Source organism: Zophobas morio, unplaced genomic scaffold (assembly GCF_036711695.1).
Source record: "Zophobas morio isolate AGI-343-1 ecotype UQ-CSIRO unplaced genomic scaffold, CSIRO_AGI_Zmor_V1 ptg000017l, whole genome shotgun sequence".
Classification (NCBI taxonomy): domain Eukaryota; kingdom Metazoa; phylum Arthropoda; class Insecta; order Coleoptera; family Tenebrionidae; genus Zophobas; species Zophobas morio.
In genome coordinates this window covers 17212909-17230209 of record NW_026972122.1, presented here as the reverse complement: position 1 = coordinate 17230209, position 17301 = coordinate 17212909, and the positions used below count along the sequence as shown (strand labels likewise).

At 34.3% G+C, this 17301-nt stretch overlaps 1 long non-coding RNA gene across 2 annotated transcripts; it reads right to left on the bottom strand.

The window, feature by feature from the left end:
- Positions 1–2639: 2639 nt before the first annotated feature.
- Positions 2640–4181, bottom strand: LOC135130095 (uncharacterized). Of its 2 annotated transcripts, none has more exons than XR_010280676.1 (3): positions 3841–4181; positions 3253–3794; positions 2640–2971 (listed from the first exon to the last, which is right to left on the bottom strand). It is a non-coding gene; the product is annotated as an uncharacterized LOC135130095 (long non-coding RNA). The 2 variants fall into 2 exon arrangements; XR_010280675.1 differs by having other exon boundaries at positions 3278–3794; positions 3841–4178.
- Positions 4182–17301: the final 13120 nt, after the last annotated feature.

The following is a 17301-nucleotide window of genomic DNA, read 5'->3' as shown; positions in this document are numbered from 1 at the left end:
TTAAACGAAATAGTTTAATTTTCGATGTGTGCGTGTTTGAGCGGTCCAAGATTTATTTTTAAATTTTAGTGTGTAAAAAATTCTAACTAATAAAAACTGAAACGAGGTAGTCAAGAGGAAAGTCTTTGCAGGGGTGATGGAATGGTATTTTTGTGTGGTTCGTTTTTTAGCCGCAAACCAGTTAACGACTACGGTGCATAAATTGGGAAAAACTCACAAAATGTATTACCCATTACCGGAGTATAAACTGCAAAATGTTTAGGTGGCATCATTAAATAGCCAAAAATCACACCTTCACTGAAGACTTTAAAATGTCACACAATTAAAACAGGATGTACCACTTCGTAAGAATGTGCAAAGTTCACAACAAACTTCGCAGAAGTGGTGGTGTAAGAATTTTCGTATTAATGAGTATCCACAAACATACCATAAACAGTTGTGTTCTTTCAAGGTGAGTTTCCGGTAACTCACATCACTTAATGATTGTTGAAGAGGCTGGAATACAGGGGAGATGTGTTGTGGAAGTTTGTTTAAAAGAACACCTTGGCAAATTTTTCATTTCAAATAAAATAGTGTTTCACAGTTGGTTCTTGCACTCGTATCGAAATAATCTGTAGTAAATAGTTTCCGAAACACACTTTGGAATTGTATTGGTGTGGGATTTATACAATTCCAAATTGACGTCTCACAGAGCCAAACAAATATGTCAAACAATACTGATTTAGTTGCAGCAACCTTTTAGTGAAAATTGTAAACAAATTGTATCCTGTGAAAACTATTAAAAATAATAAGCAAAATGTTTATGTTCCTGAAGTTGTTTTTTATTTTTTTGTGAGTGATTTAAAAATATTAAGAGCGAAATAAAAATTTTGCAATTCACTTGTGGATAACAACTTATTTGTCAGACTTGTTAAGGATTTAATAAACGCAGTTTAAAACGTCAAAATTGAATAAAAATGTTTTGCTTGAATATATTAATAATTTATAAGAAAGAAAAAAATGTCCAATGTCACTAGTACATGCCATCCATTTTTGTTTTTGTGTACAATTATTAGTATTATATGAATCACATACGAATGCTACGAAATATTTGAATCTTCGTGTTTCCCGGGAACGGGCTCCCAAGGTCACACCCGTTCCGCAAATATTGCTGAAGTTTCGTTACTGATCTACTGTGGCTGTGGTATAAATTTATTAACATTATTATTAAATACTGGTGATTTAATGTAATCTTAGTTACTCATTATTATTAAATAAAATGTATTTTACTAATTTACTTCTTATTTTCGCCTGTTTTGAAGCAAAATTTACCAGTTTTGCTTCGTGTTGCAAGCGGACTTTTAAATTAATAATTTTAAATTTGCGCTATTGCCTTCATCAATTGTATTTTGTGATTACAGTGATTTTCTCAGTGATTATCCAGTAATCCCTGAGAAATGCACTGATTGTTCATGTCGGGATTATTAAAAATCTTTGTAATATTTTTGCGAAACAAAAGAATTATTAGATCTTTCTTTGCATGCAACACACACTCTGTAACCCATTTTTAGAAATTCTATGCAGTTTAAACTTATAACCGTAATATAAATCTTATAACCTAAGAAATCTCTTAGAACAAACTAACAAACACACAAACACCGGCCATTGTATGAATTAAGAACCGACTTGCGCTAGCAGAATTTAAGGGTTTACTGCGCAAAATCGTAAATTGCTAGGTTTAAACAAAGACCTAGAAAATCATACTCCTGCGTTCCCATGCTGTAAAAGAAGATGGAAAGCAAAACGCATAGTGTACATGTTGGCCAAGAACGTATGTTCGCTTTTGCATAGGATCACCGTATCTAGGTTACTAAGAGATCTCTGGAGTCAATCAAAATATCTAACCTACAATTTCATACGATATTCGAACTTGACAACTCGCAGTACAGAACAGACTCGCAGTGTGAAGCTTTGATTATAATTTATATAATATAATCAAAGGTGTGAAGTGCCAAGTGCCAACTGTCAAAGGGAATTCAACAGCAGCATTCAAAAGTCCCTAGATTTTAACATAATTTTGACATAATTCGTGCACAAAGTTGAACTTGTTTCAACTTTGTGTACGCACACAAGGATTACATAAAACGTTCATAAGCATAAGAATTACGTTCGTCCACTGTGAACAGGGGTACACGTTTTCCATCGTTTCAACTTTATGTATTTATGTAAGCTTTGTGTACTTGTTATGCCTTATGTCCATTGTGAATGGGCAGTTTCCTTCACTTTCATTCATCATCGACTATTTAAATTTGGCGCTTGCCTTTGGCGGTTGAGGACTCCAATGTCAATAAGGGTGGTTTTGCAAAATCAGCCTCTATGTCGCTTCTCTATGTTCTCTGTCACAACCATAGGTCAATCACAGCATATCATTCAGTAAAGACAGCTCGTCAAATATTGGAACAACGTGTCCTTATCCAACCGTTTTGATTAGGCGGGATTTTTGAAACGAAGTGGAATATTGGTTGCCTAAATTACAAATACAGCTCGTCCGTAAAACAATGTAAAAGGAACTGATATAAACATCGAATGAACTGAAACCAATTTTTGGAGTGTGGCATGAAGACTACGAAAAAAATACCACTTTGAACAATAAAAAAGAATTGTGCTTATATTTATTTTATTCATTAATAAAAGTCTATCACTTTACCAAGTTAATTTCAACATAAACATATCAACTACCTATTTTGCCAATGCCTTCAATTTTCGCCAAGTGTGAACCGTTTGAAGAGTCAGAAAGTGAACGCTGTTGTTTTCATCTTCCCTGGGAAAAGTACTTTGATGTTTTTGGTTGAATTTTTGTTGTTAGTTAAATTAGTGAAGTAATTCTGAGAACTTTTTCATAGTAACATGGACTATAGTGGTAGACCACCTCGTGATTCCAGGCACAATAAAAAAACCTGCTTCAGAGGCTTCTTTAAATTTCCCTCGGAATCTGTAAGATAAGAAATATAAAGAAGTATATTATTCTATAATCAATACAAAAATTATTTGGTATGCAATTTTTACAGCACAGTGAAAATTCCAATAGTTGTAATGATTTAGGATCTATTTTACTAGCAACTGAATCTAAAGAAAGTAACCAGTGTCAAATTATTAATAGAGTTTTAAGTTGAACAACTTTTGCACATAAATCTGTGGAAGTAAATATGACAGACTACAGACATCTGGACATGGAGGAACAAAATTCTTTAAGTTATGTCTGTGGATACTTACTGAAGAAATGCTTGATGAAATATACCTGTGAAACATGTAGTTATTTTGCCGTTGCACGTAATGTCATCATATATGATAAACTTCTCTGTCACTTCAACGTCTTTGATGATGATCCACCATTTTGGCAATCCTAAAGCTGGCCATTCACACTCCAACGTCCCATTGGATGCAACTGTTGTACAATTCTGTTAAAAAGCAGCAGTACACACACACGTTACGACCTTGCAGTTAAAAATTTGCGATCGTGATGACAACATGTCCGACAAAATGACGAAAATGTACTTTTATAGCTGCTCTCACGATTTGAATAACATACACTGTCGAGTCATGTCCACACATCATCAAATTTCCATCCAATACAACACGATTGTACTGCTGCAGACAGACTTGTTCACCGACCGTCCACATCCAACCGATTTGCATACACAGACGTTCAAAAACACTTCAATTTGGTCATATCAAACACAATTGTTCTGCGGCGTTGAAACGTGAGTGGCGCGCTTAAGATGCTACATGAAACATTCACCTTTTATGTTGCAGCCCTAGAAAAACGATTTGTTTCACTATTTTCTACCAACTCAATTTTACCTTCATGTGGCCGATATATAAAAGCTGCCCTCGTAACTGTGTCCATACCAGCATACCGCACCCCTGTGCCCTGTGTACAGTTTCCACAATATTATTTATTTTATTTATGTGTTCGAACGCGCATTTTCTATTCAGTAAAAATAATAAATCACCGTTACAATATTAAATACCAAACATCTAAAATGTCAAATTTGACGCACAATGTTGACATGGTGGTAAATTTTATTTAGTAACAAGGTTTGCCACTACAGTTTCTAGCCAAAATTCAAGGTCATGTCCTTATTCAACGGTCGATTATTGTTGTTCTAGTCCGTTACGTGTATTTCTTATGGACCTTTCAAAAGCTGTCCTTACTGAATGATATGCTGTGGGTCAATGCCAGTCAATGCTCACAACCGAATCAACAAGATGACAGAACAACAACTTAATAAGAAAGTAAAAATTACTAGAAATTCGAAATTGTACAGGTTGTTATTGAAAAATGTTGAAAGGTATGTACAACAAAATTGAGAATTGAGAATTCTGAAAAACTCATTTTGTGTTATCGAAATTATAAGGGGAAAATGAACCCCTATCCAACCTTTTTAGACGTTACTGTAGGATAAATAGGTAAAATTAATTTATTTTCCCAACGATCGTTTATTAAAGTGAAAATTACGAACAAATTTGGTGTTCAAAATTGATCAATAATGAAATGAGTCTCATTCTCATTATTCAACGATTAAACTAAAGTCGATAGAAATGTCACTGTATTGTTGGTTCCATATCAATCTAATAAAGTTTGTTATTTCAATTTCAAAGTTTTTGAAATTAACGCGATATTTAAAAGTTGAATCAACAGGGTGTTTTTTTAATCAAAAATGTATTGTGAAACAAATTTAAATAAAATAAACGCGACAGAAATGTCAAAGTATTGTTGGTTGGATAACAAATGTTAAAAATATTATTCAAATTGCTGTTTTCGAAAATTACGATCGTCCAAAAAATATTGTAATCAACACTTGGCACTCGCCTATTTTTAATTCCATTCGCTCCCTTCGGTTGCACGTGTAATTAAAATTGCTCGATGGTTAATCGCTGTTGATTAAATAACTATTAGTAAATCCTAGCAACTGTAACAATAATAAACAACAAGAGACTCTTTTCTTGCTACAGGAACGAAAGATGACGTTTTTATTAGAGGCGTACAATGAATTTAAAGTAAGTAAAAATTCAACAAATGACAGTGACATAACGTCTTATTAATTCTATTGCTTTTCGCCGATTTATGAGAACCTGATTTTCTCATCTTTCGTTTTTTTACTTCCCGAGCGTAAGCAAAGGAAGTATTGTAATCGAGTCCGTCGGCCAATTCTCTACTTTTACGTTTTCTCGATCTTTCATGACCCTTAGAAGACGAAGAAATAGGTCTCCCATTTCCGTCTGTCTGTCCGTCTGTCCGTCTGTCTGGCGTCCCGGATTTTTATTAGACAGATAATCTCCGAAAGTACTGGACCGATTGTTGTGAAATTTTGTACTTATATTAGGAATATCATGTAGATGGTAAAACGCTAACCAAAATTTGTCTAATCATCCCCACCACTAATGCGATGACGTCACTTCAAAATTGTACATAGTAAATGGGTTTTAAATTGTATAAAATAACATAGTCCTACACATGTAGTTTACAACTCCGAATTGAGTTTTTACCCGAAACGTCCAGATTTTTGGAAAAAAAAAATCAAAATTAGAAAACAACATTTTGCAATTTAATTTTGAAACTAGTAACCGGAGTATTTTGAAATGTTGCAGATGTTTTAAGGTTCTAAAGAGCATCATAAATCTTTAGTCAAAATATATTTGGTTATCCCCTCCAAAAACTTGATGACGTCAGCTCAAAAGTTTTCCGAATAAATCCTATCTAAAATGTACAAAATATGATGAATCTGTACTTGTGATATATCACTCCGTTCATATTTTTTGGATTTGCCTATACAGGGTGACAAAAAAAATTAATGAATGCGTAAATTTATTTTATTGATTTACTCAGGAACTACAAAACCGAATGCTTTGAAATCTTGTAGATGTTTTAAAGTTATCATAAGCATGGTAGATTTTTGATCAAAATGTATTTGATCGTACCCCTTAAAAAAAATTTATGACGTCACCACAAAATTTTGCTGAATAAATCCTGTCTAAAATGTGCAAAATATGATGAGTCTCTTCTTGTGATTCATCATTCCATTAATATTTTTTGGATTTGCATATAGGTACAGGTTACCCAAAAAAATTAATGAATGCGTAAATGTATTATATTGATTTAATCAGGAACTACAGAACCGAATGTTTTGAAATCTTGCAAATGTTTTAAGATTATAAAGAGCATAATAAATTTTTAGTCAAAATATATTTGGTTATCTTCTCCAAAAAACTGATGACGTCAGCTCAAAAGTTTGCTGAATAAATTCTATCTAGAATATACAAAATATGATGAGTCTGTACTTGTAATTTATCATTTCATTCATATTTTTTGAATTTGCATATACCGGGTGACTCAAAAAAAAATGAATGCGTAAATTTATTTTATTGGTTTACTCAGGAATTACAAAACCGAATGCTTTGATCTATCTATGCACTGCGAAAAAAAAACATAATAGACATGCAGTCGTCACGTTTCTGACAGCGAAGGAAGTACTGTCTAAACTCTTTAGACCAATTTTTTTTATAATAATAATAATAATAACTTTATTCAGCCGTTACATAGAAACACTACATTTGGCATCGTTCCACACAAAAACATGTATACAATATTCTACAGAAATAACAAGTAGGTATATCACAATTAGACACATGTAGACAACAAATACAAACAGATAAATCGAACTTAGAATACATGGTCGCGAAACTCTTTGACACTGTAGAAAGCATTTGACAGGAGAAACTGCTTCATATAATTTTTAAAGTAGTTAGTATTCGAATTTCTAATACTTAGGGGAAGTTTATTGTATAAGCTAACATCAAGCGAATTTTTTTTAGACTTTTGGAGTCTGAATTTTGTGGTCCTAATTTCATGGGCAGAACGAGTATTGTGACTATGAATTTGATTCTGAAAAGTATATTCTGATATATGATTATGAATTTCATTCACACAATGTAAAATGTAAGTGCAAGGTAGCGTCATAATCCTATGCTCTATAAAGTAAGGACGGCAGTGTTCTCGACAATTAAGTCCACACATAACACGCAAGGCCCGTTTTTGCAAGCGGAAAACAATTAAGGAGTCTGAAGCGTTTCCCCAAAAAATTACACCATAGGTTAAAATAGAATGGAATAGTGCAAAATATGTATTGCGAACCACCTTAAAACTGACACATTGTTTTAATTTCCTCAATAGAAAAATCACTGATGACAGTTTCTTGCAAATAGAATCAATCTGACTAGTCCATCTAAGACTGGTGTCAATTTCAAGTCCCAGTAGCCTGAAGCTCGTACTGTCATAAGTAGCATTGCTAGAGGTAAATAGAGCCTGTTGCGTTTTCTGTTGGTTCAACTTTAAATAATTTGAATTAAACCACACTTCAGCATTCTTAACTGCTTCCGTCACCTTTTCAGTAGCTAAATTTGAAACACTATTACTACATGTCAGAGTAGTGTCGTCTGCAAACAGCACACAGTCCGCCTTGTCCTTTATATATTAGTAAAAATCATTGGTGTAGATTATGAAAAGTAGGGGTCCCAGTACTGACCCCTGTGGAACCCCGTGTAGGACAGTCTTAAGATCAGACTGTATGTTATTTACTCTGACACACTGTCGTCTGTTAGTCAAGTACGAAGTGAGTAATTGCAATGATAATCCCCTGATGCCGTATAGCTCTAATTTGGCAATAAGAGTTTGATGGTTCACACAATCAAAGGCCTTACTCAGGTCGCATAATGCTACCGCTGCTGATCTACTCTTTTCGAGAGAGTCAGTTATGAGTGTTAACAAATGTGATAAGGCAGAAATGGTTGATTTGCCACATCTAAAGCCAAATTGAAATTTATTAATAATGTTAAACCTGTCAAAGTAGTTCTGCAATCTAACTTTGAGTAATGTTTCAAAGATTTTCCCAAAAACAGGTATGATACTGATGGGTCTATAATTATTTACATTCTCAACATTTCCATACTTATGAATAGGAACGACCCTACTGATTTTAAAAGAGTCCGGAAATATTCCTTGATCGATACACTGATTCAGGAAGGCCGTGAAGGGCACAATAAAAGTATGTATAGTTAATCTAACAATTTGGATATTAATGTTATATATATCATAACTATTGGTGCTCTTAAGATGTCTTATAGTGTCACATACTTCTCCCTCAGAGATTGATAGTAGTCCAAAAGAGTTGGAAGGAGTCGGAGTATTGCCCATCAAATGAAGAGGATTCTTAGCTTTTACAGGACGTTGAGATACTAGACGTTCCGCAATTTCAGCGAAGTACATATTAAAATCATCAGGATTTACCGGACAATCATCAGTCTTGCCAACTTTATTACTCTCTAGATTGACTATTCTCCAGCTGGCTTTAGCCTTATTGGCAGACTTAGCAAGGAAAGAGGAGTACGCTTTACATTTGCTTCCGATATGGCTTTTTTATAATGGGATCTATAAATATTGTATGCAGATTTATCAGTTTCATTTTTAGTATGGTTAAAGACTTCCTTGAGTAACATTAAATGATTACGTTGTTTCTTTAAATCTTCAGTGAACCAGTTGATGTTAGCCTTAGAATATTTGCGGATTGGAAGGTATCTTTTAATAAGATAATCAAGGGTATTGACCAGATCTTCTGCACAATTATTAACATCACAACCCCTTCTCAAGAAAATACTCCAATCCTTATTTCTTAAATGTTCACAGATTGTTTTAATACCCACGCTTGTAACAGGTCTAGAGTAAGAATAATCTGCAGTTTTACTATTAGCCTCACAGGAAAAGAGAATAAACTGACCAGCATGGTCCGATAGACTGGGATCTAACACGCCAGAAATACATTTCTCTGATACAACATTTGTTAGGATATTATCAATTGTAGTAGATGATACATCCGTCACTCTAGTGAAGTCAGTAATTTGGGCTGTTAAGTTAAATGTACTAACTAAGTACTTTAGCGATCTAAGGTCAGCCGCCTCCACATTGAAATCCTTACTAAAATCACCCAGAATTATGACATTTATGTTATCAGTAGTATACTTAACTAATATAGCTTCAAGTTGGTCAAGGAAAACATGAAAGTCACGTGAGGTACTTGGCCTATATAGTAAGATGACTCTCAATTTTTGGGAAGGTATTTCAAGGCCACAAAATTCAGCATGCATTTCAACACAGTACTCATCTAGTTGTAAAGGCTTACATTTAAGATTATTTTTGGCAAATATCAAGACACCGCCGTGACGATGAGCTGTCCTGCAATAGGATGATACTAGCTTATATCCAATTATATTGACCTTGTCAAGAATTTCGCGATTATCAATCCAATGCTCGGATAGACCTAAAATATCAAATTTATATGTATCCAAAAACAGGGACAATTCATCAATTTTGTTTGTTAAACACTGTATATTCAAGTGATAAATACCAAAGTGACTATCATTCAGCATATTAGCTACACTAACTGATCCCTGAGAATTCAGTGGCATGTTGGCACATGTTGCTTGACTAAGCGAGTTAATATTATGCTGTTTGTAAAAGACACAATTACTAGAACGACCCAGCTTTGTTACGAAAAAAACGGTATCGCTTGATTACTACTCCAACTGGCCACTTATTAGGATCATACAACTGTTTTAATAATTCCTCCTCGTAATTCACGCTTACTCGGAAGGATTTATTTGTTCCTTTAGACTCCAATTTGATTATTTCAAAGACCTGGTTAGTCCATTCTTTGCGTAAGTGAAGGCTGACCTGCTCTATCGTGGTGGTTGGTCTGCATCGTCCAATATGCAACCAAATTTTCTTCTGCGGTGCACCGAAATGATTATTTCCTTCCAGTGCCTCTAATTACTCCTTGCTTTTTATTGCTGGTCGTACGATTTTGTCTCTTCTTTTTAGGGACTGTTTTTGAGACATCTTTTTTTACTTCGATAAATGTGTTGTCCAAATTATTGCTATCAGAGAGGGAAGATAATTCTAGGTCACTTCCACTCTCATCAACCTTCTCCCGAGGACGCTGATTCTGGGCGATATCATTTCCACTACTTTCCCTTAGTAGGGCTACAAGTTCTGCATTCGTGTCACTAAGAGTTTTAACTTGGGCTTCAAGCTTGTCAATTCTTGTCAGCAGTACATTTACCTCTTTCTTAATTATTTCACTCACTAGTTTAGTTATCTCATCCATATTAGGTAGGACATCACAACCACCACTAGTTTTTAAGTTGTTCGTGGTATTTTTGCTATTTTGACGAGTGTACATCCTTGATTTGATGTATAATTCAAGGATATAAAGATATAAAGTAAACACGACACAGCGCACGATACATACATACGATATATAAAAGAATAATACTTTAATGACGGCGCTGATACGATATAACGTGGTAATGATCGAATTTTTTCAAAGTATATACATAAACAGTCGAAGTAACACAAGTACTACGATTAAGAATACCTACATTGTTATTATATCGATCATGTGCACATAAAGCGTGCTGTAAATATATTTTACTTCCTCTTGTCTTGTTAAAGCTCGTTTACTGTCGTCTGAACTAACTCGGTAAATTAGCCTTTACACGCACCCTGCCTGTAAAGCGTTACCGTGGCAGCTTTACAGGCACCGTGCCTGTAAAGCGTTGTCATGACAGCACCGGAATCAAACACACATTCGCTGCGTCGGCCTTTTTCTTAATCTCACTAATACTGTGCTAATACTAACGTTAAAATCACCTTCAAACTCTTCATCTTCATCGAATTCCACAATTAACAGAGCTCAGAAACAAAATTAAACTATTTAAATTATTAATCGAATTTACAAATTGACAGTCCCGTTATTTTCAAACAATTCAATTTTCCATAGTTACCGGAGCAAACTATGAAAAATGACTATAATTTCTATGACTGTAATTTCAAGTAAAATTTCTAGAGATGCCAAAGCTGTTCATTTTCAGGATTTTCAGCAAGAGGAAGTAAAACGTTGTACGCGGCTCGTTTGCAACTAGCCTTTACTGGGGCTCACCGGATTACAGAGCTCGCTCCTACGTCGCTCGCCCTGCAAACATCCCGGCTCGCCCGTAAAGGCTAATTTACTAAGCTTGCCACGTAAATAACTATTATTTGTTCCTCACTTGTAAACATCAATTTACCAAGTCACTGTATTCAACATGAAAATGTCACTTAACTGGCTATAGTCTGTAAAAATGTTAGGTACTGGCTAGCTAGTAAAATTTTTACAGCCCTGCTCGTGCTCATACAGCCACGTATTTTAAAGATTTTAAACTATTATATGTTGAAATGACAGCTAAAATTGATTCAGGTAAATCTTCACTCACAATTGCTGCTTCCTCAGTAATATAGCTTGAGCCACACTCATTTCAATACATCGAAAACGACAAATCGAAAAATTTAAATGACAGAACTAGACAACACAGTAAATGCTATGACAAGTGCCATGCTGACGTGCGTTTCCAAGGCAATACGTCTAAAGCTCATACGATATTTCTTCAAATATTGGACCTTCTAGAGTTTTTAATAGTCTATAATAGTTATTTACAAGTGAGAAAGAAATAAAATATTGAACAATACACGCAAGGTAACGGGTTTTTACTGGCTCCAGAAGGTGACTGGCTCTCCTGCGGCTCGCCAGTCATATCCTTCTGTCCGCCAGTAAAAACCCTTTTACCATGCTAGTAACGTTAAATACTATATTTTCATATTGTTCGCACTTGTGTATACCGCACTCCCTAGGAATTTCTGCCCTCGTGGCGCAGGGGCTGAAGGGGTGTTATTTACCCCACTGGAGTGAAGGAAGTTCTGTCGAAATAACCTTCTATCAATTTTTTTTTGTTTCAGATTTTCGAGGGTCCTCATACACGTAAAAAAGTCCAATGGTGTAGTTGGCACTCCGGGGAGGCCAACTATTAACTAAGCCTCTACCAAGTACCAATCCATCTGTTTCTGTACCTTCTTTCCACATCTTCTCACATAATCCATGCGTTGTGGGCAGGGGTTCCGTCATATTGAAACCACATGGCTTCTATCAAATTTAAAGGGACATCTTCTAATAAAGGGGGTAAACGATTTACTAAAAAGTTCAAGTACATTCCACCAATTAAATTTCCATTAAAAAATAGGATCTATTTAGTAATATTATTTTCTACCACACAAAATGTTGACTGAATTATAGATTTTGTAAATGTGTTTATCAAATCCACTGAGGATTTTAATGACAATTATGCCTGTTTGAGTTTTACCCTCCATTGTTGCTAAATTTAGTTTCATCAATGAAGAGTACTTACAAAAAGTTATCTTCATTGATATGTTGACGAATAAAAGTACAAAATTCTAGTTTTTTGCATAATCGGTTTCCTCTAATTCTTACACTAACATCATGTGGTATCAATGAAATTTGTTATGAGAAGTAATAATTCTCGAAATTGAAGACTACCCAGATTCCAATTTGACAAGCAACAAAGTTTTGGTTTAGATGCGTATTATTTATTGTTACAGCTTCAAAAACTGCAATCTCATTTTTCATACTTGTGGCTGTTTTAGTTCTATAGTAGATGTGGCGACACAACACAACGCACAAGCTTACACAACAACTCTGGGTAATTTTAGGGCAGCATTTAAGAAAAAAGTCAGGGAAAATTGACCGCTGGGGTTTTACTGCTTCACGACAACGTGATCCTGACCTTAGTCGTTAGTGTTTAATAATGATTATTAATATAATAAGAATTAAGAAACAATCAAAACAAAAAAATAACTAGCTTGCTTAAAAGAAATATATACATAATTATTAAATTTCATCACTTTCGAAACAGATTTCAATATTTGTTTCATCGAATGAAACTGTTGCTTCTGTTTCCTCGGTATCATTTCCTTCTAATTCGTTTTTTAAAAGTTGAGGAACTTCTGGTAGCATTTTTTAAAATTTTATTTCAGCGCACCAGTGGCGGCTGGTGGGTCAAAATTTGGGGTCGGCCAAATATTTTGAGTCTACACCTTGGTGTTATATATTTTCGTAATGTATGGCCGCTACTCGTTAACCACTGACATTTTACGTGCCAGGATGTACAAAACATCTCAAATGTTTCGACCTCGACTTGTTAAAATAATTTTTTTTATATGAAACTGACAATGTCAGTTTGATTCCAAATACTATTAATCCTTAATTCTACTTGTTCTGCTTTATCATTAACTGAGAACCACCGAAAAAATTATTTTTACTGGGTTCCGCGTCGACCGGCGGCTATACGGCTTGCCGACCCCGGACATCCACAATTAAATAATAATAATTAAATAATGACATGCAGTTAAAAAATATAAAAAAAGTAATAATAAAAGTACCAACTGTTAACTATCTTCATTAAACATTTATTTTTTTTTTTAATGTATATGGCAAATTGTCAAATAAATTAATTGAATAATTATTGAATTAAAATTAAAATGATTTAAAACTTTAAATTCATTTCTGAAATATCTGAAAACGCTTAGATGCTAAAAATACAGAAAAAGCGCATTTATGTTGTAGCTAAGTTATGTACGAACAATAAAATTTTAGATAATTTAATGTAATTTTTTCGTTTATTATTCATGCACAGGAAAATGTATTAAATCAACAATTATATTATTAAAAAAAAAAATAGTATGCACTGAAGAACATCGAAGCCGTTATTGTTTTGTAATTTTGTTAGCTATCTTAAATATTAAGCGTTAAACGAAATTCCCATTGCTGGGTACGGCGAAGGAGGATCTTGCCGGACCTGGCGCAACATACGTTGTAGTAGACAAAGAGAACGATGGAACCGTAAGCTGCTACGAAGTCGAAACATCGAGCATTATGCTTTCCTGGATACGGTGTGCCGAAATCTCGCCGGCAAAGCGTGTTTATCAGCATTTAAAATTACCAACAAATGCTTTATTTTGTACCTACAATATAATAATAGATATTTATTTTATTAGGAGTTTAAGTGATACTTTATGTGTCGAGTATGGACGATTAAACGCCGATCGATAGCGAGGCGAATTAAGTCCATACGAGTCACATGAAGTCACTTAAACTCCGAATGAAATACAATATTTTATTTTTAAACGATTAATCTTCTTTTGAAATGATTATTACCTATCTTCGTGCTTCATTAAGGAATTGCCTTAATTTCACTTACCATGGTTACTATGGTTGACAACCACTATGATTTTCACATATTTATACTCCGGCGGAGTATAAATGTTTTATTTATACGCCGGCGGAGTATAAGTAGTACTTATACGCCGCTTAAAAACGGTGTCATAGAAATGACACTTAAACCCCGGTAAGAGCGTCATATAAGTGTCAGTTATATGACGTTTGAAAATAAAATATATTTTTTAATATATATGTTCTATCCTAACGTACATTCAAACTTTATTTCTTTTCTATTTTCTAATTTCAACGCTTACAAAGTATTTTAAAATGCTGGTACGGCGTGGCCGACCCTGCCGCCCCTTACCAGCCGCCCCTGCAGCGCACCTTCCTTAAAGAAGTTATTAAGGGATCAGATGACAGAGAAGCCTATTTAAAAGATTCTGATTGCTGTTTCTTCTGGAAGATTTCCGCGTATGATATTGCCGGTATTTTCGTATATCTTTATTTCTAGCCTCCTGTGCCTCTTCTGTTAACTGCCCAATAGGAAGCAAAGTTGATGAAATAATAATTGTCCCATGAATTAGAACTTTATGTACCGTCATAGGCATGTTAAACCATCCATATTCCTCAACAAACATTTTCGTCGTTTCAATGGCATATGCATTGTACATATGCTTCAAATTGTATTTCTTCTCCACAAGTAAGGGAACTAGGGGCTTGTTGTAACAGGGATAAGTTGTAACACTAAATTTTTATCCGGAATTTAAACTCCTTAACGTAAGGTTTTTTACTGGATTTAATTCTTGCACCGTAAGACATCAAGTCATCACAACCACTGTTCCTCCAGCCAGCGCAGTGATTGGATGTGTGCACGTGTTTCGTTTTGGCCAAGTAATGTACCTAAAATATTGCTTTAGTAAAATTTGGTTTTTCGTATCTGTTATTAACTAATTTTAATAAACTTTTAGTTTTGCATGTAGTTCAAAAATTACTCAGCTTTGATATTCCTTACACATTTTGACGCTAAGCGACATAATTTTGTCGAAATGTAATTACATGTAGAAAATTGTGCTACGGGGCAAGTTGTAACATGTTACAACTTATCCCAAATTCATTTATACAAATCTCGTACCTAGCATACGAAAAACGAGCGAAAATTTTGACCTATGCCATATATCGCTTTCCAGATATATTAAGAAAAAGGAAAACAAAACTCAAATCTTTAATGTTGACTCTTTTTATAAAAGTTTGTTTCAGTTTTACTGATAAATATTGTATATAATGAAGTGTTTTGTTGATTTTTGAAAAATAAAGTCTAAATATGTATCAACATCAGCTCTTTATCTTTACTGTTACTAGGTAGGTGTTACTAGGTAACAGCCATGAGGCAGGTGCCTCATGGCTGTTACAACTAGCCCCAAACACGGGGCAAGTTGTAACAGTGCACTTTTTTTAAGAAAATGCCTGGTATGAAGTGAATATGAACAATTTTGACCTTTTACCTGTTCAGCCCAGTAGGGGAATAGTTAGACCACCGATTGATACTTTTATAATGGTCAAACAGCTAACAGATACCAAATTATATTCATTTTCCTAAAAGCTATTACAACAAGCCCCTCGTTCCCCTAATGGCCTTTAAAAACACAGAAAATCTGTAAATTAAAGTTTCCTATACTCCAGTGATCTCTGCTGAAATTTTAGGAATATCAAATAATGGCCTTGCAGTGTTCCCATCATTAGACTTTCCGCTCTCTCCTGCACGCGGTTGGTCTACAATCAACCCAAGTTTGCTAGGAAATTCTTTTTGAATTTTTTTTTCGTACTTCTATACCTGCCTTGTAAAGGGTTCTTACTTGCCATTTTTTAATGTCTAAACTATTCTATGGTCTAAACTTCAAATGTCACTCTAGGTGGGCCCACTAGAAAAGATGTTGAAGGTTTAGATGTCAGAGGTACAGACGTAGAAGTCTCTGCTCTCAAAGATACCAACTCCTCCTGTGCTGCCAACCATAAGGCATTTTGTTAAAAAAAAAAACGCTCTTCAATTCTCCTACAGTTGTCATGTCTTGAGAAAAATTTAACATTTTTCTTCAATTCAAGAATTAAAGTTTTTTTGTCTTCAATATTGTAAAACTTTGTTAGATGAGCAATTAAATGCTCCCTCTGGACTGAGCCGTTTTTTTGCGTTTTTCGGGAAGAAGAGAGAATAATTCCTTCCTGCAGAGCATATTGAACTCAAATTATCTCAAAAACACACTCATTACTCGAAAGTAACGCATACAAACTTACATCAAATTGCTGTATATGTACCTATTAAATACAAACATTTTTTTAATGTGCTGAACCGATAAATCTACTTCACATATTTTGTCAAATATTTCGAAAAGGGGCAAAAAGGAACATTTCAAATTTTAAGGGATTTGTCACCAAACTTTACAGATTCATATCTCATTTATACAAGTTGGGGCAGTATGGGGCTTTTTTTATAGGTCATCGCAAATATACAAAAGTATTTCCAAGTTGACAAAATTTACGCCACTATAAAAATGTTTTATTTAATGTAAGGTACAAACAATAACTGCAATATAATTAATGTGTGACAAAGTATTTATACCTTGAAGTATACTGAGGTATAATTTCAATAGTATATGTTTAATACGAAGCTGAACACACGCGTTTAAAATCACCACCAGTGTGAACACCACTGAAAAATGAATAAAAGCAAGCAGAAAGTCTGTGGGCCCTTAGACATTGTAAACAGTTTTACAATCAGCAATAACCAATTATACATAATCCCCCAGACATTTGGGCGTTCAGAGCAGGTGATATTATTTAGAAAAACTGATGTTAATTTTTCACAATTTTGGCCACGTATTTTCAGTTTCATCCCACTGTGCGATGGTGACTGAAATCCACCTTCGCTTTATATCAGGCAGACATTATTGTTGTCAAATGGAATTTTATCAAATTATTACAAAAAGAACACAGCCATATTTTTGTGCATTCTAACTGAAATGGTAATTAAACATGGTCATGGGTGAGAGAAATACTAACTAAATGTTTTATTACTTGTTATTGTGAATTGTGATAATAAAAGAGCTGTTTAGTTGTTAAACGTAGCAAAAGAACCAATTTTAAAATCATTATAACTCCACCAAAA